A 25,423-nucleotide genomic window follows, 5' to 3' on the forward strand; every position below is an offset into this window, starting at 1 on the left:
GAAACAGGCTCCAGGCTCTGAGCCATCAGCCCAGAGCCTGACGCGGGGCTCGAACTCACGGACCGCGAGATCGTGACCTGGCTGAAGTCGGACGCTTAACCGACCGCGCCACCCAGGCGCCCCAACTTCCTTCTGTTTTAGAAGTCACTCTGACTGCCTATGTTTAGGACCTGGTGGGATAGAGTAGGCATGACTGGCCTAAGAGACTATTAGAATATTCTGGGGCGCCTAGGTGGCTCAGTAGGTTGGGCGTCCGACCTCGTATCAGGTCATGATCTCACAGCTCGTGAGTTCGAGCCCCATGTCAGGCTCTGTGCTGACAGCTCGGAGCCTGGAGCCTGCTTTGAATTCCGTGTCTCCCTCTGTCTCTGCCCCTCCTCCGCTCATGCTCTGTCTCTCTCTGTCTCAAAAATAAATAAACATTACAAAAAATGTTTAAAAGAGACTACTGGAATATTCTGTGTGAGAGTTTGGATGAGGCTGGTTACAATGAAGATGGGGAAGAAAAGATATAGATAGCAAGGAGGTGGTTTCTAATTGGTTCAGTGATTTCTTGGATGGAGGGAAGTAGGTGGTCAGAAGAGAGAGAAGCCTAGAATGATTCCAAGGTTTGAGTGGTTGACAGGATATAAAAAGGAAACACAGGACACAACATATTTTGTCCTGGGAAGGTGGCAAAGGAAGATTACAAATGTAGATTTGGAAAAGTTTTGGTTGAAATAATTGTGCAGGCGAGAGGTAGAGATATCTCACAGACAACTGGATGGATAAATCTGGAGCTTAGCGGAAAAAAAAGAAAACAAAACCCAGCTTCAAGTAGAATCATTACAGAACTTATTAGAACCTTCTATGCAAAATTACTATGAAATTACAGAGCAGTTTGGGAAGTTCCAGGCTCTCAGTTTCTTGTTGTGGAGGCAGACTTAGCTGAGAGTAAGGAGCAGAGCTGCCTCATGTATAGGCCTCTGAGCCGTGGGCACCAGGCTGGGGGTCCCGCTTTCCTAGCCCAGTGACCCGGTTGCTTGGGAGCAGGAGAGATGCTATGGGAGCCACGCCGAGTGGTCATCTTAGAGGGAGGCAGGAGCCCCTGGGCCTAAACATTGTGTTGTGTCATTGAGGAGGAATGGAGGAAGCGAAAGTGTCTGATAAGGCATCAGAAGTTAAGAATTCCTGTCCTGGAATGTGGTCGTTTACCTCATATGTTGTCTCCACCTCTGATAGTACCTGTCCTGTGAGTGAAGTGTGACTAGTAACCTCTTCCTCTTCATGACTAGAGATGGTGCCTTAACTCAAGGGTTGCAGACTGAAATGCCTACAAGGGCCAAGCGGGGCACCTGTAGGAGTGAAGTGAATGCAGAGAGCGCACGGTGTGCTCGGCCAACGGGAGCAGCTGAGGCTCAGCTCCTGGAGATTTTCGTGAAGCGGCAGCAGGAGCCTAGTTGCCAGATATTTTGATTTTTTTTGCATGCAGATTTTTTTGGTGAACTTTTCAGACTTTTAAATATTGGATGAATTGTATTTAAGCATTGCAAACCAAACAAAATATGTCTGTGGGCTCTAATCAGCCCACAATCTACCAGTTTTTGACATCAGTCTATTTATGCCATTATATGTCATGCTTGTTTGTATTTTTCTACTTAGGTTTCCTACTGTAACCACCATTGTTCATATGGGTTGTTTCTGTTTGCTTTGCTTGCTCGTTTGTTTTTATTCCCCTTCTATAATGGGTCAGACCCTATTTGTTGATTAATTTCGTATTTGGAAGGTGGACAGAGCTACAGGAGGTGCTAAGACCTTTCACTCTTTTAGGACCTAAATCAGCAGACCGTATGGAAAGTGACATATTCCCCTGGCAGATTCAGGCCTCACAATTGGGGTAGGAGAGGAGTAGCTAAAGACGCAATTGGCCATGTTTTGGTGATGACTCTCCTAATAAACTGAAGATTATTTAAAGTAGATCCGTATTTAATAACAAAATGAGACATCAAAGTCATTTATGAGGGTAGTAGGTCTTGTGATGAGAAAATGTTACGTTTTCCAGGGCTCAAAACTAAACATTTATTTTTTAAAATTGAAGGAAGAATGAAATGAAATAGAAAGTACAAGAAGAAAACAAGTGAGGGAAAATGGGAGAGAAGTATGTAAGATAAAATGGATGTACTATGCATTACCCATGGATGTTATCGAGCTATGTGCTTTAAGTTTGTAGAAGAGAGGGGATGCTCTTTCATCATGCTTCTTATCCCTCCTCCCTCTTTCCTACCTATGGACAGAGTTGCTATAGATCAATGACATTCTAGGACACTGGACCATGTTTCCCAGTAAGTCCATTAAAAGATCATGGGCTGTTCATTAAAAGTTCGTGCACAATGTCCACACAAAGACTTATACACAAGTGCTCATAGCAGTTTTATTCATAATAGCCAAAACCTGGAAACAACTTGAATGCCTATCAGTAGGTGAATGGATAGATGAACTGTAGTGTATCCATACAATGGAATACTACTCAGGAATAAGAAGGAACAAAAATTATGATACACACAACAAGATGAATGACTCATGAAACATTCTGTTGAACAGAAGTCAGAGCCCAAAGAGTTCACACTATATGATTCAATTAAAAACATTTTTTAATGTTTGTTTTTGTTTGTTTGTTTACTTATTTATTTATTTAGAGAGGAGAGTGGGGGAGGGGCAGAAAGAGAGGGAGAGAGGGCATGGAGCCCAATGCCGGGCTCAATTTCACAACCATGAGATCGTGATTTGAACCAAAATCGAGGGTTGATTAATCGACTGAGCCATCCAGGCACCCTCTATGTGACTCAATTTATATGAAACCCTTAAACCCAGGCAAATCTAATCTATGGTAACAGAAAATATATCTATGATTGCTTGGGGCTTGGGGTGGGGGCCATGGAATAAAAAAAAAGCATGGAGGAATTTTTGGTGGGGTTGGGTGATAGAAATTATCTGTATCTTGATCGTGGAGGTTACATGTGCGGTTATATGTTTCAAAACTCCTCAGACTTACACTTAAAGTAAGTATATATTGTTCTATGTGAATTATACCTCAGTACAGTTGATTTAGACAAAAAGGTCATGTACAAAGGTATAGCTCTCTCTGCTGCTCTCCGGTACCTTTCTCACCTGTGCTAAAGAAGCAGTTATTAGATCTAGCTCTCCTTTCTGCTTCCAAATGGCATAAATGGGGAGAAAGCCAGGGCCTTTCTGCTTGGGACATGTCCAGCTAACCTGTGGGTCTCACCTTGCATCATCAAGCATTTTTACCTGTTTGGTTTTCTATCTCCATTGATGGCAGATGAGATGTGGTGAAATCCTGAAGTTGGGTTTGGGCTTATGGGGAGAAAAGGTGTTCCTGCTCTGAGCATTCAGGCTTACTCAGGTGCTTGCACTAGCCCAACCTACAAAGGCTCTGCATCAATAGGTGTGTGGATAAATGGTGTAGGAGCCCAACTTCAGCTGTGAACAGGACTTACTTTGCTTTTCTTTACAATTGTTCTATAGGTAGATCGCTCCCTCAGTGGAATTTTGAAGAGGGGTAGCCAAGGTTGAGGACATGATTTGCGTATTTCTAGGAACTTGGGTAAATACCATCTAAACATCATAATTATTTCTAAGATAAGTCTTCCATAGACCTACCACGCTCATTCAGGCCTCAGTACCTTTGCACATATTATGGCTTCCACCAGTCTGCCATACTCTCTGGCTGGCCAAATGCTTACTTTTCAAGGTCCAGCTTGAGTCATTGTCCCTAATCCTTTCCAGTGACCAGTCTCAAAGCAGATCTATGTATTTCTTGCTACATGATACAAAAGAAGGGAAAAGGGCTTGAGTGTCATACAAGTCTGGGTTCACATCTTGACCTGCCACTTGCTATGTGACTTTGAACAAGTTATTTATCCCCTTTGAGCCCCAGTAGTATGTGTGTGTGTGTGTGTGTGTGTGTGTGTGTATGTGTGTGTATAGGCACTAAGGCTTAGTGATATATTTATGTATTTTTTATCTCTAAAATAATGATAATTCCTACTTTTTAGCATTGTTGTACATATTAGATGAGATAATTAAAGTATATAATTTGCAAAAAGAAGATGCGTAATATATTCTAGCTATGATGATTATTAGACTCTGGTGGCAATAACACCTATAAGGCTGTTCTTGCATATAGGTGTGGACATGTGACATGGAAACAATAGAATATGACTGCTGTGTGTCACTCCTGGAGTGAGAATTTTAGGAGAGGGTATGTACCTTCTCCACCATCTCTGTCACCAGCAACACCTACTTTGCAAGGAACAAGCTTATTTTATGTTAGGTCCCTGACATCCTAGGGTTTATTTATTATATCAAGCTAGTGTTAATTACTCCAGTGAATTTAGAAATTGGAACTTTGAGGTGAGGGGTTAATGGCAGAGAAACCTAAAATACATTGTGTTGACTGTAGTTGGATAGTGGGTGGCTCAGACACTGATATGGAAGGCTGGGAAGATGGAGACCCATGGAAGAGAGGGCAAAGAATTTGGTAAATCTGTTGCTGGTGATAATTTATAAGGTAGGCCAGGTGCCAGACAAGCTTTTTGTCTCCAGATCCTGGTTGTCACTTACTGTGCTTAGTGAGATAGATATGCTCAGGCAAGATTTGGTGTGTTTGAGAATGAAATGAAAAGGGATTAGATACAGTCCAAAAATGTGATGCTTTTCTGGGACTGGAAAAGAAAATACTTATTGACCCCAACTAGTCAAAGATATACCTGAAAAAGGCTTTGAGCAACAGAGGTCCACTTAAAAATCGCAGTTTAGTAGATGCCATGTTAGCCTCCAGAAAGGTTATAAAATAACTAGGGATTGTTCTCTACCCTCAAAGAGTTTATAATTTACTAAAAAATTTTTTAAAAAGACATGTACAAATAACTGTGGTGGGAGACAGTTAATTATCACAGCATGCTGCTTTAAATAATGGAAGAATTACAACCTTCTGGAAGAGCCCAGAGTAGGGTTCTCATGGGGAATGAGGAGCTTGGACCTTGGTAACGTATCAAACCTTCAGACCTATGAATGAATGAACCTCAGTTATCTTTCAAACTCATTTTCATCTTTTTGAAATGTGAGGGTTCAAATTTGGTCTGTGGGGTAGTAGCATTGAGGCGATGCCTCCAGCAAGCCCATGACTTCTCCATTGATGTTCTTTCCTGACTTTACAAGTCATTTGGACTAAAACTTGAAAAGGTTCCCCCTCTTCAAGTCTCATTTCCGTAAAGGCAGAAGAGGACCCTGTTTGCCCCATCCTTTTTCAACTGCCCCAAGAGTATGAGATGCCCCAGACTTTAAAGCACACAGATTGCTTGTTTTTATTGTCTCTTGTTTTCTAATAGTCATTCTCTGGGCAAAGAAAGAGAATTTGCAGCTTCTTATTGTTTCCCGGCATGAGTCTAGTACCTTGTTAGCTTGTTTTTATTGTCTCTTTGGCTCTGCAAGGCATTTATCTAAATATAGAATGGTACAACACTATGGACAGGATTGGAATAAGATAAAATTCTTTCCAATCAATTCCCTTGCATTTTCTAGTGAACAGTAGGTACTGTTCTTTTCTCCGAGTGGCAAGAGTGGGCAGCAAAAAGAAATTATATTGAGCTGTGGCACTTTCCACCCCAGAAGTCAATCACTCCAAGACCTTCCAAGGTAGGAAGTCCAGAGTGGTCAATGCTCTGGACGCTGGCTCTCCTGTGACCTTAGGCAAACCACACAATGATGGTCAGCAGCACATACCTGCCCATTGGGGCAATGTATGGAAGGGGCACAGGTATCAACAGTCCCAGACTGGATCTCTTGCCTGGCCACTTATTTCAGTGGGACCTTGGGTAAACTAGTCAACCCCATCTATAAAATTGGTGATCCTAATGAAACCTATCTCTAGAGTTCTTATGGGGGTTAAATGAGATGGATATATGTAAATTATTCAGTAGATTTTCAAGAAATGGTAGCTATTGTGTTTTGTAGCCTGATATTTTATAGCATTAATGTTTCAAATGAGGCCATATCTTTAATTTTGTTTCTGGGAGAAATAATCTATATAAATTTATTTATGATATTAATAAAAAGCAGCTCTCACCTACCTTATGAATCAGATACAAGTCTCTCATTCCCTTCATTCTGATGAGAGGGTTTCATTACTGGAGGCAGTGCCGTATAGTGGTTAGAGCAGGGACTCTGGCACTAGTGTTTGGAGCTCGAATCCTAGTGTGTGATCTTGAGCAAGTGGCTTAACTTCTCTGGGACATAATCCTTTATCTGCAATTCAAAAATGATACTTTCATGTGCATTACCACACAGTATAGATCTTCCTATTTTTGGTGCAGAAATATTGTGACTGAGTCTAGAGGACTCCCTTAGACCCTGACGGGGCTTCTGCCATATATGTTATGTGCATCCTGTTATCTTTATGAAATCTGAATTCTGAATTCCAAAACTCATCTGGTTCCAAGGGTTTTGGATAAGAGAACTGTGATACACCCTCCTAAGATTATTTTGAGTTACATTAACTTCATGTGAGCCCCTTGGAGCCTGATTAGCTATTACTGTCATCCTTGGAACAGTCCTTTGAGAGAGTAATTATTATCCCGTTTTATAGATGAGGAAACTAAGATACAGAGAAGTTTAGCTGCATGGCTCATATGTGTTAGAGCTGGAATCCAAACAAGGCCTTTCTGACTCCAAACCCCAGGCATTCTATTGAAACAGATCAATTCCCAGGGCCCTGTACATGCCCCCACAGAGCCAACCCTAGTTAAGATCCCACTCAGAGAATTAGGGTCTATGGTTAAGGAAACACCATAAACCGGGCCTGCCCTTTCCAGACACCTCCACAGGCAGACCAGCGCTCTTATGGGCTCTCCGCCCCCTTTCCACAGCCATAGTAGAGAGCTGCCAACCACATGGCGTCATGAGAGAGCCAGCCCTGCACACGCTGGCCAGCTGCGCTCCTGTGTCAACTTGGGTCTCTCCAGAAGCTGACAATAAGAAAAGGACTTTAGTGCTAACAGCTGATTTGTGAAACACAGGAAACATCATTTGCCATTCGGCAGTGGAGAAGTGATCCAGAGAAGGGAAGGCAGCCAGTAGTAGGTATGTTATTATGCTATTTCTCACAGTGAGCGACTGAAACTCCACAGGGAAATGTGAGTCACGGAGTAAGACACATGTCTCAGAATGATCCCACCCAGGGGATGAGAGAACTGAGGTATTTATACTCCATCTCTGGAGAGTCCTTGATTGAGGGCGACTCCCAGGGATGTCCTTGGCAGGCAACCAGAAACAGCGTGGCCTTCCTCATTCTGAAATGTGAGGTCTAAGCGATGTGAGTGAAGCGTTGACAGGGTCTGTGACACACCCTTTAGCACAGTTCTGTGCAGTAGCAGGAATAGCTTTATTTGTGAAAAGCCCAGGGTGGATGATGTCTCACTCACTGTGAGTTTGATATCCACAGACAGACCTACCTACCCTCACAAAAATTCCCACTGTGCTGCCTGCCATGGTGCCTGAAATTTGTGTCACAAGTTCCTAGTTCTCTAGAGGCCACCAATAAAATGTTGGTACACTACCCAGGAGAATTAACAAATGAGCTATGACCTTTCCTTTCCTAGCTAAGAGACCTGCCTCTAGAGAATGGGACTTTGAGCAAAGAGGTTTTAATGGAATAAATATTAAAAAAAAAAAAAAAAAAAAAGTTCTGGATAAGGGTGGGAGTAAAGGAAGAACATTAAGAAACGAGTCACCACCATTGAAGACCTTACGTAATCTGTGGTGCTAGCTACCAGGTCACAGATGGACACAAAGGGGAGCCTCTAAGGACAGTGGGACCAAAGGGGGACCAGAAGGGTCTCTCAGACAAGGAAGGGGCCCAAAGGGACATTTTCTTGTTCCCCAGTTTTACCCAGATCAGGGCCTGGGAAGGAAGACTCCCTTCACTGCTGCTGTGACAGTGAGCTCCGGAAAGACAGTGACCGTGTCTTCTTGTCTGTGTCCCCAGAGCTCAGCACAGTGACTTACCTCACTGAGTAGACCTGCCATGAATTCACTTCCCTGCTCTCGTTTCACCTGCTTGTTCCTTTCAGATGTTTCTATAAGCAACCCTACATTCACACCAATGAACTTTCCATATCACCATTTCGCCTTCCGTAAAAAAAGCACCACCACCACCACCAACTTATTTATTGGCAGTGAGACCTTGGACAAATTACTTAACCTTCAGTTTACTAGACAATAAAAAGGAGAGAATGCCCCTGACTTCCTGAGCTCGTAGTGTGGACTCAGTGGGGTTGTTATGAACAGAATTGTACCCCCCCCCCCCCCCACCAAATTCGTATGGTGAAGCTCTAACCCTATTTTTGACTATTTGAAGTCAGGGCCTATAAGGAGGTAATCAAGTTAAAATGAGGTTGTAGGGTTAGGCCTTAACCCAATAGGACCTGTGTCTTTATAAAAAGAGGAAGAGACTCTAGAGATCTCTGTCTCCTTGGGTGCACAGAAGAAAAGCCCTGTGGGGACCCAGTGAGAAGGTGGCCATCTGCAAGCCAGGAAGAGAGGCCTCAAAATAAACCAGATTTTCTGGCACCTTGGTCTTAGACTTCTAGCTGCCAAAACTGTCAGAAAATTGATTTCTGTTGCTTAAGCCACCCAGGCTGTGGCTTTTGTTATGGAAACCCTAACAGACTAATATGGAGGTAACTCATCTAAAGGGCTTTGCTACAGAACCTGACACAAGGTGGGGATTCATTAAGTGCAGCTGTTGTCATTACTTATTGCATCCAATAAGAATACCTTTCTAGAAGAGAAAGAGAATCTGGAAATGCTGATACCAAACAGTTTGAAAATCCCCTTTAAGCTCCTGACGAGAAATTGAGGACATCAGAAAGAAGGCAAACCACACTCACTGAAGTTTTCCAATCCTATTTCTGCGTATAAGGCATAATGATTTGTGTCAAATAATATCCCTGCGTCTTTCCTCTGAGGAATTTTACGTGCTCATGCCAACAACTTATACATCAGGCAAACGTCTGTGTCCTGAGGATGAGCTAAGGGAATGTCTGAGATGGCCCGGTGCCTGAGGCCAGGACCGTGCGCAGAGGGGCGCTAATAAAATAATTGTGTTTGCTTCACTCTCTCTGTAGTTTAGGCTGTGCAGTCTGGAAGCAGGCCAGGCTGGTCTGTTTTAGGAATTGCAGCATTGAGTTTACAGTATAAAACAGGTTTTACTTCAAGCAGGCCTTAACTAATAATGGCCTTTTAGAAGTACAGCTAGCTGTGACTCATGGGCACATCAGGGTGAGGGACCTCCCAAAACTCTATTCTTTCACTAAAACTCTGAGGTTCTGGTTTCTTAATGTTGTTTACATTCCTCAGGACACCTCTGTTGGCCCCTCCACGTGGACTTCTGGGCTACGGACCTCCTGTGAGCAGGTGGGGGAGGGGGAAGAAGAGGCCTCTCAAGCAACTACAGTTCTTTTTGTTTGTATTTTCAATCCAAATTCATGCGTTGGATATGGTACTAAAATCCATAAATCCATTTGGGAAAACAGAGCCATCTGGGCTCATTGGTCAGAGTTCTAAATGGTGTAGAAAGAAGGAAAAAAATGTGACTTCTCATAAATGGGAAGGGGGTTGCCTTGGCTTAATTGAAAGCAGTTGAAAGGATTCTTTCGTCTGTTTTTTTCCCCTTAAGTTTTTCTTTAAATCAATGTTGTCCAATTGTCCTCAGAGGCGACATAAGGCACAGTTGAAACTTCTATTGTCCTTTGCTGTTACTGCCTCTCCATCAACCTGGCTTCACAGGGTATGATGTTGTGGCCTATAGGATTTCTTGCCATTTATTCCTCTCTTGCAGATGAATGAAGTGCTAAAATATGGTTCATTAAACTCACTTCTTTTTGTATCTCCCAGACACTAAGTATTCTTTGATTCAATGTTGATTCAACATATTCATTAAACCCAAACATTTACTCTACACTCACCAGGTTCCAGGCCCTTTTAAAGGCAGTGGGGATGCAAGGCAAATGAGACACAGATCCTGCCTTCAAAGAGCTCCTGTTTAATGGGAGAGCAGAGAATTCATTCCTAACACATGACCACAGAGGAGGACAGAGCATGGAGAAAGTCTTTGAAGAGAGTACCAAAGGATTTGGCAGTGACCTTCCATGAGGGAAGAAAAAGAGAGGAGCATTAGTGGGAAGAAAGATGAAATGAGGAAAAAGAAGCAATATGCAGGTTGTTTTCGAGAGAATCAGTCATTCTGATGTATGGATGAAGGCAGCTGGTGATGTCAATGTATATTGCAGACAAGTTTAGTTTGAACACCAGGAAGGTAGCCTCAGTAGGTGAAAGCCTGAACGGAACAATCTTTCTCATCTTGAGCTGCACTAAATAGTAATTTAGCAAAGGAAGGAAGAAGGAAGGGTGGAAAGAAGGAAGGAAGGAAGGAAGGAAGGAAGGAAGGAAGGAAGGAAGGAAGGAAGGGAAGAAGGATGGAAAGGAGGGAGGGAGGAAAGGAAATCACCTTATATGCTTGGTAAAAAATCGTATATGAATCTGTCTGCCTCCATTCCATAATTCCAACCCCCCTTCCCAGAAAGAGTTGAGAGATTGGCCCACCAGAGTTTCTCTTTAAGAGAAACTTATAAGATACAACTAATAAACACCAAATTCATTGTTTGCCTGGTTTCTCAGAAGATTGGGGAATGGACTGACCTTGCCTTAAACCCATGAGAAGTGCACTATCTTAAGAAAAGCAACGGGGCACCTGGGTGGCTCAGTCGGTTGAGCGTCTGACTTCGGCTCAGGTCATGATCTCACAGTTCATGAGTTCGAGCCCCACGTCAGGCTCTGTGCTGACAGCTCAGAGCCTGGAGCCTGCTTTGGATTCTGTGTCTCCCTGTCTCTCTGCCCCTTCCCCACTCATGCTCTGTCTCTCAAAGATGAATAAATGTTAAATAATGTTAAAAAAGCAACAACAGTATGATATCTTTTATTACATAGGGTGATATAAAGATGGACAAAATTAAATATATATTATGATGTGGTTTGAACATTGTAGTAAATTAGCATGTAGCTTTGAATTTGTTATGCTCGTGGCCAAAATCTGTTATAAACAAGTTGGAATGCTGCTCAGACTGTGTCAAAAATAAGTTTCCAGAAAGGAGCCCTAGCATATGCCTACACAAATGTAGTACCGCTCATAAGGAACAGGGAAGTGAGGGGCAAGAGAGAGATCTACTAGCTACTAATTAAAGCTGAATTTAAGGATTGCTATGGGATTTTCAAATGGACTGGGGTCAATGGTGAATCTTATTTAAAGGCCATTTGGGGAGGAAGAAGGGCCAGCAGGAGCTGAAAGACTTCAGGAAAGCACCTGTACCCCTTCAGAAATACATGTCTTTGGTTTCTTCCTTTCATCCCACTCACTCATCGGGCTTAACTGGTGGGATCTGGTTTTGATTCTATCTGCATAGCTATTTTGTACATATGTGGACACCCCAGATAGTGGTAGTAAAGAAGTTCACTCAAACTTGCTCAGTCCAGAGATCAGGTGATAGAAATCATGTTCACCTGTGCATTCCGAGTACCCAACATAGATGTTCAATATGTTCAGTGTCTAAATTAACAGGCTCCTTGCTCTATTAGTTGTACTACTGGAAAATCTGTTTCTCTAAAAAATATTTACTAATTATCTACCCCTTGGCAGGTATTATATAAAGCACTAGGGATATAAGTGTGAGCAAGAGAGGCATGACCCTGTCTTCCTGGAGCTTGTTGCTCATAAAGAGAGGCAACAATGAAATCAGAAATTATAAGAAGTTATGATAACATCGTAATATGGTAAGTGGGGTGCTGATGAGGTCAGTGCCAGAGAGACCATGTCTGCTGGGAAGGTAGATCAAGGAATGCTTCCTGGGATAAGTGACTCAGATGAAGTTAGTCAGAGTTCTCAGCCCTAATGGGATTTATAATCTATTTGGAGAAGGAACACTGTCACACATGCAAAAGTAAGGAACAGTGTGAGATAAGATGCTCCAGGTTCAGTGTTAGAACATGGATTATAGATGGTAGAAAGGGCAAAACCAGAGGACAGAAGTGGGCATGGAGGTTTTCCAGGAGGGAGGGGCCCATGACTGTCCTTGAGAAATGGGGAGGACAGTGGAATAGAACAAGAGGAGAAAAGGCTGAGAAGAGAATTGCACCAGCTGGGGAAGGGAAGCCTAAGATGCGTGGTAGCAGGAAATAGGCTGAATTATGCAGGACCTGGAAAGTCAGGCAGAAATGGAAGTAGAGACATAACCATATTATAGTTATTATTTTAAATAATATGATAAAAGCTACTACCTTTCACGTCCCAGTCTGGGGTTAGGTGCTGGGCAGGAAATGTTTAGCAATAAGCCTGCGATCCTTCCTCTCTCTGTAGCAGGGGGAGGCCTATGGGAAAGGAAGAAGGAAGGTAACAGTCAAATCTTCATGTAAACACACTAATGATGTATGGCTAGCGCAGGTTCTTATCTATGAAATGCTTTTGGAAGGAGGTACCTGTCCTGCCTGGGTTGCTCATCTGTGGCAAACCTGGAATCTATGGATGTAGCGAGCATGGGTCCTGGGAAAAGGTAACGTGAGTTATGCAACTATCTGAATATAATGTGAAGATACTTGATGATGGCTCTTTTCTGTATAGGTGATGTGGCCACGTACATGGCTTAAAGGTTTTCTGTTGATCTGGGTAAGAGAGTGTCTTGATGTGGCATGAAAGGCCTGAGGATTTGCATGAGTCCTGGACCCCTGGCTGCTTTACCTGGGCTTTGTGATTGTTTACTTCATTGAAATTATTGGGGCGCCTGGGTGGCGCAGTCGGTTAAGCGTCCGACTTCAGCCAGGTCACGATCTCGCGGTCCGTGAGTTCGAGCCCCGCGTCAGGCTCTGGGCTGATGGCTCGGAGCCTGGAGCCTGTTTCCGATTCTGTGTCTCCCTCTCTCTCTGCCCCTCCCCCGTTCATGCTCTGTCTCTCTCTGTCCCAAAAATAAATAACAACGTTGAAAAAAAAATTTTTTTTAAATTAAAAAAAGAAATTATTAGTAAAGCTTGATGCTGGTCAAGGTCTCTATTTTTATGAGTCTGCTTTAACACTCTGATCCTTTGTGTTGCCTTAGATACATTACGTATATTGTCTCATATCAACTGTATATGGTAGGTGCTCAGAGAAACTGGTTAATTTGTCCAATATCATACAATGAGGAAGCAGCAGCCTCCAATTTCAACCCAGATCGGACTCCGCAGCCCACACTCTTCCCACTGTTCTGCATTGTTCCCCTTTTTAAACTTGAACAGAACAGAACAGAAAAGAACAGCTCATGGGGCCCCAGGAAAGCCCTGGAGGACCAACAGGAAGCCCAGAAGCCCTTTGAAAGCCACTTCCCCAAAGTACAGTTTTAATGGGAAAAGTCTTTCTGGTGTAAAACCTGATTCATTCGAGATCCGAAAGGTAGTGTTTGTGTCACATTTTCCATGGAAATTCCCATTTTCACCAGAGGCTTACATCCCCACTGGGACTCTGCGACTCATGGAGCATTTGTGTGCTATCGGGGGAATAATACCACAGTCTTTGAATGCTGAGAGAATGGCCAAAAGATTCTGCCCTTGATCAGAATCAGATGATATAAATTGGAGTTTCTAGTTCCATCTTTAGCTCGAAAGCAAGCTGGGCCTTGTGGGAAGACTCACTATTCCCCGATGGGTTGGATCAGCCATATTTCACATGGGCTTCAGTTTATGAGGACATTTGCACGCATTCATTCACAGCTCTGAGGGGTTTTTTTTCCGTTTGTTTTGTTTTGTTTTGTTTTGTTTTCACATGAATTTTTACAAAGCATTGGATCCATTTCCTGTTAGGAACTCGAGGTTCTCTTAAAAAAAAAAAAACAACTGGCATATGAATGTGAGGAAAGGGGGTAGGCCATATCGAAGAATCCACTTTTTCTTTTCTGGAGAAGTGGCTTAATTCTAGTTGCCTCAGGTCAAGGAGTCCCATTCTTAGAGGCCAGCTGACTAGTATAGCACCTTGGTTCCTGTTAAAACCACCACGGGATACCCATAACTGGGATGTGGCATATTGCCTTATGCCTGGAGCTCTCTCAGGGCTGCCGGCATCGTTAGTGGACAGATGGAGCCATCTTCCCTTCCCTGGCTGTGCCTGTTTAATCATCTCTGGAGGTAGCTATTGTACCACCAGCTAACACAAGTGCTTAATAAACATCTAAATTGCAATATCCCCAAAAGGTGTTCACCTTGATAGAAAAATCTGACGAAAGAGCACCAGAATCTTTATTTCAACAATCAAAGCAGACCCACACATATCTGGTATCTATTTACAGCAATATGCTGAGGAGCACTTTACCTTGGGTCTTTACAAGAAAAATAAAAATTTAGTTGAGAATTACCGAAACCCAGTAATTACTGAGCTTAGTTGAGAGAAGGCAGTGGTCTGATGTAGACTTCAAGTTTCTCTTTTTCTGGATTCCATTGATCCCCTTCTTCACCTACACTTAGCATCCCATTGTGGTCTCTCTCCCCTGGGCAATTGCTTTCTTGCTTCTGGACTCTTACCATCTTCAGGGTCTTTGGTCTTTGTTTATGCTCTTATCTGATCTTCCTTTTATACACAACCTTTCTAAGTCATGAAGGAGAACTTGATTTGTTCTAATGCATGGCAGAATACTGGCTATTCACTTTGTTGAGTTGCCAGCCTATTTGCTGATGGTCCTGTGATTTTCCAGACTCAGCACTTGATGTTCTTTATGTCTTGGTGCCCTGCTCCTTATATTCTTTCTTTGGCCTTCCGTGTAATGAGAAAAAAAAGAATAAATACCTCTTTGCTTGTGAAGGGAAGAGTAAACTACAACTGAATATGGATTTCCTGCAGTGTTACAAAGACATAGACATACAACTGTCTTTGTAACACCACAATCCATCGAATCATCTGATATGGTAAACAGAATATCTAACTAACTACTGGCTTAAACAGGGAGCTGTTTCTAGGCATAATTAATACAGTAACAAGGTTGTCAGGATTCCAGATTGACTTATCTGTCATTCTTTGTCTTCATACTACAAATCCAAAGAAAGACAGGGAGAAAGCTCATCCCGTTAGAGTTCTCTCTTTTCAACAAAAATAAAATGGAGGGAAATCTTTTCCAGAATATATACCCCACCTCTAGCAAGTTTCCCTTTAATACTATGGGTCAGGATAGGGTCACTGCCTATGCTGCCTGTAATGCAACTGGGAGAGTCACTGGTCTCTTTACTGGAAGTGGACTTTGTGTGTAAAGAAGGAGGGGAAAGCCTCTTGGGTAGCCAACCACTGTCACAGGCAAATTCATATGTTGAAACCCTACCCTTCCATGTGATGGTGTTAGGAGATGAGGCCTTTTGGAGGCAATGAGAATGAGATAGGATCCCTTGAAAAGGATGGAACCCTTGAAAATCATGAGAGAGCTTGCTTCCTCTCTCTGCTTTTTCCACCATGAGGAGAAATCTGCAACCCAGAGCAGGACCTGACCATGCCTGCACCCTGGTCTCAGACTCCCAGCCTCCGGAACAGTGAAAAAATACATTTCTGTTGTTTATAAGCCATCCAGTCTATGGTATGCTGTTAGAGCAATTCCAACAGACTAAGACAACCACAGCCATTCAATACTCACCTAAAGTGCAACAGCCCAGGGATGGATTATATTTAATCATTTCACGCTTGCTGTCACATGAGCCACACAAACAGTTACTATGGAGTCATAAAAGAAGAGACCTCAAAAGTTGGGAAGTCCTGAGTCTCTGGCAAGCTTTTATTTTTTACAAAAGCTCCCTTACCTGGTTGTGGTTTAATATCTACTGAAACCCCGAGGATATCACACACACACATGCACACATGCACGCACGCATATCTGACACCTTTTATGTAGACTTGGTCACAGCTATGCACATTACTGAATCATTTCTAAAATCAGAACAGGAGCTTACCAGAAAATAATCTAACAAGTCTAGGAATCGTAACAAAATCTTGGGTACAGCAAGGGCTATATGCAGCTTAGCCTCTGAGTATTGCTGATTAAGTTACTAAAAAAGAATTTAGCAACTAGGATTTTCTAATGATGAAACTTTTTTCCTGTGTAATTGACAGTAGCAAATTTAACAGAAGAAACGCTGAGGAATGGTGATTATAGATGCATCCCAACCTAATTTTTCTTCCCCGGTCTATAATAAAAGGCATGGAGCTCAAACCCCTGGGGAAAGCAAGAAAGCCAGGTCTGTATACTTTTGGTAAAGACAGGTTCCCTTCTTAGGATGATGTGTCTGCAGAATCATCTGGAGAAGCAGATGTGAGGGAGGTTAATCCGCTTACTTAAAATATCCTGAAATAGCAGGAAAAGCTATTTGAATCTCAGAAAGTCTGTGAGGTAGTTGAATGGGTTAATCAATATTTCATTTGATGAACTGGCTTGCTGAGGGGCTTTAGGGGATGCCTTTTCCCTTCCTCTGAAGAAATAACAAAGCGGTTGGGTGAATCAAGGGTCACACCCAGGGCACCTGGAAGGGAACCCCTGTGGAACTCTCTCTTGGGTTTGATTGTGGAGTTTTGTTTGTTTGTTTGCTTGTTTTTTTAATGTTTATTCCTTTTTGAGAAAGAGAGAAAGAGAGAGCAGGGGAGGGGCAGAGAGAGACACACAGAATCTAAAGCAGGCTCCAGGCTCTGAATGGTCAGCACAGAGCCTGGAGTGAGGCTCAAACTCACAAACCTCAAGATCATGACCTGAGCCAAAGTCCGACGCTTAATCGACTGAGTCACCCAGGTGCCCCAATGTTTTTTTTTTTTAATTTATTTATTAATTTTGAGAGAGACGGAGACAGCATGAGTAGGGGAGAGGCAGAGAGAGAGGGAGAGAGAGAGAATCCTAAGCAGGCTTCGTGCTGCCAGCTGTGGAGCCAGATGCAGGGCTTGAGCTCACGAACGGTGAGATCATGATCTGAGCTCAAACCAAGAGTCATTCACTTAACCGACTGAGCCACCCAGGCACCCCCTTGATTATGTTTTTAAGGGTTTGGAAAAATTAAGAAATGTTAGGCCTGTTTCTGATTAGTTTCTGAGACACTCACCTAGTGGTGTAACAATGTTTATTGAAGAAATTGTATATTGTGTGTATAGCAGTTTTGACAGGAGTCCTGACCCTGTGGGTGAGGAGGAGCCCGTAAGTAGCACAGCGTGATCTCCAATCGGAAGAAAGAACATGCAGGGGCTCCTGGGTGGCTCAGTCGGTTGGGCATCCGACTTCTGCTCAGGTCACCACCTCATGGTTTTTGAGTTCGAGTCCCACGTCAGGCTCTGTGCTGACAGCTCAGAGCCCGGAGCCTGCTTCAGATTCTGTGTCTCCCCCTCTCATTGCCCCTCCCCTGCTCTGTCTCTATCTCTCAAGAATAAATAAGCATTAAGAAAATTAAAAAATAATAATTAAAAAGAAGAAAGGACATGCTGGGACACATGCCTTTAGAAAGGAAGCATTTGATCCTTGGGGAGACAAGGGGACAGAAAATTTTTTAAAAAATCTAGCCTATGGGGAAAAAAAAGGGCAAAGAGACATTTAGAGTAGGTTGAAAATAAGAATGTTAAGAAAATTAACATCTTCTCTTTGATAAGAGTAAGTAGACAGTTACGGTCTTTTTATTCCATTTAGAAGTTCTAGAACCAGTGCAGTCTCACTGGGGAACTGCAGACAGGCTGGGCACTTTCACAATTTTCATACATGTATTCACTCATTTATTCTTCCAGGCATCGTTCATTAATCATCCGTCCCCAGTCATTTACGAGGGGCCTCCTCTATTTCAGGCAGCAGAGCCACCATGATGAACAAGAAGTTCTTCATCTGGAGGACTGCGGCTCAGCTGGAGGGAGGCGTATATAAACAGCTAGTAGGGTAAACACAGTAAGTGCTGCACTAGACCTAACAGCAGGTCACTGTGGGCGCACAGGAAGGAGAACCCCTGACTCCTCTTGGGTGGCTGGGAAAGGCTTCACAGAAAGGGACGTTAGAAGTGGGCCTGGGAGGACGAATGGGAATTGGTCAGGAGAAAAGAACGAGGAGGAAACCCCACTGAGGGAAGGGTCTGTGTGAAAGCCCTGGGGTGTGACTGGGCTCGCTGAGAAGAGGAGAGAGCAGTAAGGGTAGGGGTGAGGCCCGCCTCCAGAAGGTGCGGGAGAGGTGACCAGGGCGAGCGGAAACAGGAGCCTTGGTGTGGGGGAAGCCCTCCACCTCAGGGGCCGGAAGGTACCAGTGCACCCCACGGGGCCCAGGCCCTCCTGCCACACACACACACACACACACACACACACACACACACACCCCACACACACACACCCTCCACACACACACAGGAACTGTTGTTTCGGTCAGCCCCTTCCTGAGAATACAGTTGAGTCTCTCAGTTGTGCCCTCCAGAGCCCAGCACTCTGGGAACGCTCTAAGGTGCTTTGGTAGAGAGGACCCAACAATGGTTTTTAAGCATGGGAATGACACACACACACTGGATCTCTAGGCTGGAAGTTCATTGAGTCAATGTGTTGCTTCACTGAGTCGTGAGCAACTCGGTCTCCTGTGAAGACTTGGCATGTAGAAGGTCCTTCCTAAGCAAATGCTACTTTGTTAAATGAACTCAATGAATCAGGCGGAGTGGAGAATGGACTAGCAAGGAAGGAGACTACGATCAGCCCAACTGAGAGGCTGAGACATAAGAATCCAGGTGAACTATCACAGTAGGGTTAGAGAGGACAAGCCAGTATTTAGACCAGCACTGTCCAATAGAACTTTCTACAGTGATGGAATTGCTGTTCGGCACTGTCCATAACACCAGCCACTAACCACATGTGGCTCTTGAATACTTGAAATGTGGCTAGTGAGAGTCAGGAACTGAACTTTTAATTTTAGTTAATTTAATTGTAAATAGCCACATGTGAACAGCCGCACTGAACAGCACAAAACTAGAGTTTTCTGTGGCAGAATCAAAAGAACTTGTAACACATTGGATATATTCATTAGTTCAATCAACAAAGATTTATTGATCATTTTCTGGGTTCTGGAGGAGAAAATGGGGGCCAATTTGTGGCAACTGTATGTACCATGCTAAGGTGTTTAGAGTTTGTAATAACGAGGGGAGGAGAATGGACAGGCTATTTCAGCAGGATTGGTCAGGGAAACCATCTCTGCGTGACAAGTCGAGAGTTGGATGATGAGAAAGTTATGCAGCTTAAGAAAAACAAAAACAAAGGCTCCAAATAAGAACTAGATCAATCATTGATGAAAGAGAGCAATAAAATTCAGCATGAAACACTCAGAGCAAGAAGGGACCTGCACCATCTGTAAGTCTAACTCGCTCTTCCTTTCTCTAGGAAGACAACAGAAGCCCAGAGAGGTAAACTGACTTCCCTAAGGCCACACAGCTACTTAATAACACATTTGAGAACAGACTCAGTCTCCTGACTTCCAACTCCACTACTTACTGGGTAAGTCTATCTTAGCATCTCAAACCTCATTTTCCTGATTACTGCAAAGGGTTATTGCAAGAAATGAAAAATGTAACAGAGACAAGGTGTTAAAAATGGTAGCTATTTTCATTACTGGAGTTGCTTTAATCTTACAGGGTCCTCTCAAGTAATTATGTTATTAATAAGAACTATGTCATTCTTTTAGCAATACAAAAGCATAATGCAAAAAATTTAGTAATTTAATAATACAAAAAGCATTAAGAGAGGCAATGAGCATTCAACTCCTAATTTGTTTTAGTTGTTGTTTGGGGTGACTCTCAGCCTTGGTCCTGTGCAGTCAACAACAAGTACCACCTGCCATTTGCCTAGAGGCAGCGCAAGAATTACGAAATTCTGGAATTCTCTGTAAGGGAAGAAATAACCAGCCTCGACACGGCCGCCCTTACAACCCACCTTGTTAAGTGGTGGCAAGTATCACAGTCCTCAGATGCTTCTGAAGACAGAAAAATGAGGCTTTGGTTTTCCCGACAGGCACAGCTGTCATCAAGTTCCTTGTGGAAAGCTGCTGTAGACAGAGGCTGAACGGAAGTGAGGGCTTTAACAGGATGTGAATGTTGAAATGATGAAGTGTGCGCTAAAAGCATATGGCACAGGGAAGGATTTTCTGCCTTCAGGATTAGGCACCACATCTGTGCCCTGTGAGCTTATAGTTTTGTAAATATTCAGACAAGGCAAACAGTACGATAAACAGGGTCATGCCTTTGCCAGAGTGACAGTCGGCGTGGAAATATACGTGGTGGCTCTCTCTGACTTCTCCGGGTCATTTGGTGTTCAACCCAGGAACTAGCCCACGCTCAATCCATTCTGTTGTATGGCGTCCGAGCTTAGGGACTATGGAGCCACCAGTGCAATTATCACTAATCAGTAGTTGGATACGCTGCCTGAGTAACATGAACAACGAGGCACTGAACAACTGCAGGCCGTTGTGAAAGAGTGGCTGAGAGCCATGTCTGAGGCTCGCTGCCCATCGCCTCACCGCTCCAGCCCCACCTGGTGAAGCCAGGATCCTCTGCCCAGACCGTAGGGCCGTCACCTCCTCCCATCATCCGTGAGCAGCAGGGACCTATCAAGATAATGCCTCTGCACCTTCAGTGCTCCCAGTGTACCTCCCAGTAGACACGGTGACATAGTCAGAGCCATAGAGGCAGAGGGTCCAAACCCTTGGCCTGAATCTAGCAGGTCTGGATCCCAGACCTCTTTGTACCACACAGTTCAGCTTGGGACAGTTACTTAATTTCTCAGAACCTCTATGTTCTCAAATGTGGAACTGGAATAATGTCTACCTCATAGGCTTATGTGAATCAAAAAACTTATTATTGTATGGGAAAATGCTTTGAAAAATAGAAAGCACTACTCCAATGAGAGCAAGGTATTATTTAGTAGTCTACACCACATGGTATATTTTTGTGGAAAAAAATAAAGCCTCCTGAATATTACATTATATTCATATCACTTCATTCATCCATTCATCCACCTCTTCATTCATTCAGCACAGTTTTATGAGACAAGGGATCTAGGCCCAGTGCTGTGGTGTATACTAGGTAGATATCAGATCATGAACAGCTCAGATTACTATTCCTCATGGAGCTTACAGTCTATTTAGGAGAGGGGGACACTGTAAACCAATAATTATGCAAATGCATTTAAAATTACAAAGCACTCTAGGTGCTGTGAAGAAAAAGTGCATATGGCCATGAGCGAGGCTAATAGTGGAGGTCCTAAATATGAGACTCAGTTGAGTTGACTGACTTGAGACAAGGGACTTCAAGGTAGCAGAAAGAGTATGGGGGAAGCCCTTGAGAAAGCAGAGCATTTGGTAAATTCAAAGACCGAGAGGCCCATGTGGCCGGAACCCAGGGAAGAAGGATCGTGTCGCCAAATTCGTGCAGGCAGAGCAAGGGTAGCAGATGCCTCCTAGGATTCTGTTGTCAGAGAGCTGCGAAGTTTGAGCCCTAGTGGAGAAAGGACAGAGCAGTTACAAGACTGGGAAAATGAACTCACTAGAGAAATGTGGTAATATAGTTGTGTGATCCATTTAACTTGAGATAAGATAAACTCATAAAGATTCTAATCTCTTGGTTGGGAGATTTCTTTTATAGCAGTGTTCAGCACTTAGATGCACTCACATAAATTAATTTTGACATTGTTAGTTGTGGCTTTCCACTCTGTACTATTCTACGTAAATATTTCTACATGTTTGTAGTCCATAAAGTTGTTATGCTTAATGGCTGTATAGTGTTCCATCACGCTTTCCATCGGGACATTTTGGGCCCTTCCACACACTGGTGTGGTTTTTAGTTCTGTATAGATTCGGGGGGCGCCCAGCCTTAAAAATAGTGCTGCTGGGAATCTTTTTGTTTTCTTCTGAGTTATTTTCTTGGGTTACATTCCCTCATGGGTCACTTCTCTGCATGTCAGATGGCTGCTCTGATGCTCATGGTCTTGTTTTCTCATGCTTTATTTGTCTGGATGTGAGCAAATTCCCTGGGTACCAGCTGCCTCAGGGAGTTGCATGGGAGGGGCAGGGGCAGGCAGGAAGAGGGTCATCCTCATTAGAAAGACGGAGAGTACCAGCTCTTGCCTTAATGTGTTTTATCCTCGAGGATGGCACCTGTGTTGGGGGTTTGCTCTACACTCAGAACCTCCATGGCCGTTAGCCTGACAGGTAGTTCATTCACCTCTCTCACTTTGCAGTCTCCCCCAAGGGACTGTTAAGTTCCTGGGGAACGCTGTATGTGGAATAAAATGCAAGGTATGGCAATGACTTGACTTGTTAGCAGGAAGTGATTGTGAGAAGAGACCTAAAATCTCTCTGAATGTAATTCACTCAAAGTGATAATTCTATCATCTAAGGCAGATGGTTCCCTGAGTATCAACCTTTTAATTTCTTTCTTTAATATTTCATTCAGAATTTCTAGATGTTGTTTAGAAATTGGTCAGGGACCAACTAAACCAAATCGAGCACATTATCAGGGAAATTCAGACAACAAACATCTTTTTCTTGCCTGATCATGGCTCACCCACTCATTTGATCCAGTGTATCTCTTAAGCATTTGCTTTTAACATTAGTCAAAAAGTTAACGGAACAAAACAGAGTAGCTGAACTCATTTGATTTGGGATAGAATATAGCACTCTGTCCTCTGGGGAAAAAGTTCTATTCCCTGAGTCAAACATAACACCACATAATAATGATTCAGTCTAGAGTTTTTGAAAACTGGAGAATAAGTCCCAAAAGGTTTCTCTATTTTATTAAAAGAAAACAAAACAAAAAGACAAAAATGGAATATAATAACTATTTTGTCCTCTTACCCAAAAAGGGTGCATAGGAGAAGACAAAATCGTAGCCTTTTTGACCAGAACCACCATCACTGACTGTCAGTGATCCCTACTGTTAATAATAATGGCACAAAACAGCTATGGAGCGTTCACTGTGTGCCAAGCACGGTGCTTTACATTTTGCCCTCATCTCACCTCCGCGAGGTAGATTTTCTCAAAGTCACACAGCTAATGAATGATGGACTCAGGATTCAAAGTGTGACCCCAAAGCTAGTGCCCTTCACCTCCTCTCTGCCCTTGGGGCTACAGTGACTGGAGGCAGTGTGTGGTAACAAGACAAACCCATGCCAGGGGTTCCGGAGCATGGGTGTCACCTCCATGTTAGCCTCCAAATTCACCTGTTAGGTGAATTTAGGTAAGTCGCTCAAGCCTCCTTGCGATTCCACTTTCTTTTTTTTTTTTTTATAATTTTTTTTTAATTTTTTTTTCAACGTTTATTTATTTTTGAGACAGAGAGAGACAGAGCATGAACAGGGGAGGGGCAGAGAGAGAGGGAGACACAGAATCCGAAACAGGCTCCAGGCTCTGAGCCATCAGCCCAGAGCCTGACGCGGGGCTCGAACTCACAGACCGTGAGATCGTGACCTGGCTGAAGTCGGACGCTTAACCGACTGCGCCACCCAGGCGCCCCTCACGATTCCACTTTCAATGAAGCAGCATGGACTCGTATTTTTTTCTAACTCCCAATGTGAGGTCATGCTAGGTGATGGCTGTGAAAGTTCTCTGATAACCAACCATAAAGTCCTATAGAAATAGAAGGACTTATTAATGTGTATTGTGATTGCTCTGATGATGTGGCAAGATTCTCATATTTAAAATGTGAGGCACGCAATAGCCACTGTGGGGTAAGGTGGCTCGGTGGGGTCAAATTTGAATGTCACATCCAGTGAGCTTGTGATTCAAAATTAATCATCTCATACCCTGACGTGCCAGGGAATCAGAGAATACCCAGCCAGGAGGCAGCTGGGGTCATGTATGTTGTGTATATGACTTGACTGATGTGATGACAGATGTATTCAAAGCATCACCAGGGTCTCTAAGCAGACCTCCTTCTTGGAAAACTGATGGGCATGGGAGGCTTCCTCCAGTGGCCGCAGGTTGGGAATGGATCGTACCAGATCTAGATCATGAGGTCGAGTTCTAGAACAAGACTGAGGGGTGGAGCAGGAATCGGGCATTCTTCAGAGTGGTCTTGTTGGCCTTGTTCCGACCCAGGCTCCATGCCTTGAGCAATCAGCACATCTCAGGTCTTGGGTTTCTAGATGATGGAATATTTTCCGTCACTGATCAGGACATGGAGGCCAAGGCAGAAATTTCATCTGTACTTCTTGTAAACCCAGCAGACTAGTGGGTCTCAAACTTCAGGGAGACTAAAATCTCTTAGAAAATTTGTTCAAAGGCAGATTTCTGGGATCCATTCCTAGGGGGTCAGGATTTCCTTGGTCTTAGGTGGTAGCCAGGATTCTGCCTTCAAACAAACTCTTAAGTAACTTTGATGCAGATACATACAATTTCTATTTTTAGGGGGGAAATGTAGAGGAAGAGAAGAGAGCTAGTGTGCTAAAAGTTAAAAAGCATTTATTGACCACTTACTATCAACCAGGCAGTCTTCTATACATAAATTACCATAAGACATAAAGTGCTACATAAAGTAACTCCATGAACCCTCACCATGGTCCCCTGAGATATACAATATTTCCTCCACTTTACAAATAGGATGACAGAGGCACAGATTACTTGAGAAGACACTGGCACCCGGTTTCATGGTAGGATGTAAAAATGTTAATATCTCAGAAGAACTTTCCAGGAAAGGGATAGATTGCTCAAATCCCATCCAGAGGGAGAGCCATTACTCCTACTGCTTGATTCTAACATTAAAAATTCATGCCAGCCCAGGGGCACCTGGGTGGATCAGTCGGTTAAGTGGCCAACGTCAGCTCAGGTCATGATCTCACCGGTTCGTGGATTCAAGCCCCACCTCAGGCTCTGTGCAGACAACTCAGAGCCTGGAGCCTGCTTCAGATTCTGGTCTCCCTCTCTCTGCCCCTCCCCCACTCACACTCTGTCTCTCTCAAAAATAAATCAACATTAAAAAATTTTTTTAAAAACTCATGCCAGGTAGGAATGGAGGTTGGGTGAAATTGCTTGCCCTAGAATCTGTTTCACCAGATGCAAACTTTGAGACTGGGGGCCATGAAGCTCCCATAGTTCCAGCTTTGTTCATAGGGCCCAGCCTCTCATGAAGAAGTTGCCTTTCTCCCAACCAACTTTTTCCTCGGCAGGCTCCTAATTGAAATGCTGCAGGCCTCATACTTGCCTATCAGGTTTATAGAAATAGGAGTTTTAAGCCTCTTCTAATTAAAAGTATAATGCTAACCATCTATGGTCAGTTAGCTCATTTGGTGAGAGTCAATTTAGAGTAAGGGTGAACTCACTGGATTTGCTCTGTT

General features: G+C 43.5%; 1 protein-coding gene across 3 annotated transcripts in view; it reads left to right on the forward strand.

The window, feature by feature from the left end:
• TSEN15 (tRNA splicing endonuclease subunit 15) overlaps nt 1-25,423 on the forward strand; it is a 98,314-nt gene that overhangs the window by 42,162 nt on the left and 30,729 nt on the right. For all 3 annotated transcript variants that reach the window (XR_005781787.1, XR_005781789.1, XR_005781788.1), the window contains exons 4-5: nt 17,924-18,020; nt 19,481-19,594. The gene's annotated coding sequence lies outside the window, so the exon portion shown is untranslated. The remainder of the gene's footprint in view (nt 1-17,923; nt 18,021-19,480; nt 19,595-25,423) is intronic.

Source organism: Herpailurus yagouaroundi, unplaced genomic scaffold (assembly GCF_014898765.1).
Source record: "Herpailurus yagouaroundi ecotype Mexico unplaced genomic scaffold, PumYag 195, whole genome shotgun sequence".
Taxonomy (NCBI): domain Eukaryota; kingdom Metazoa; phylum Chordata; class Mammalia; order Carnivora; family Felidae; genus Herpailurus; species Herpailurus yagouaroundi.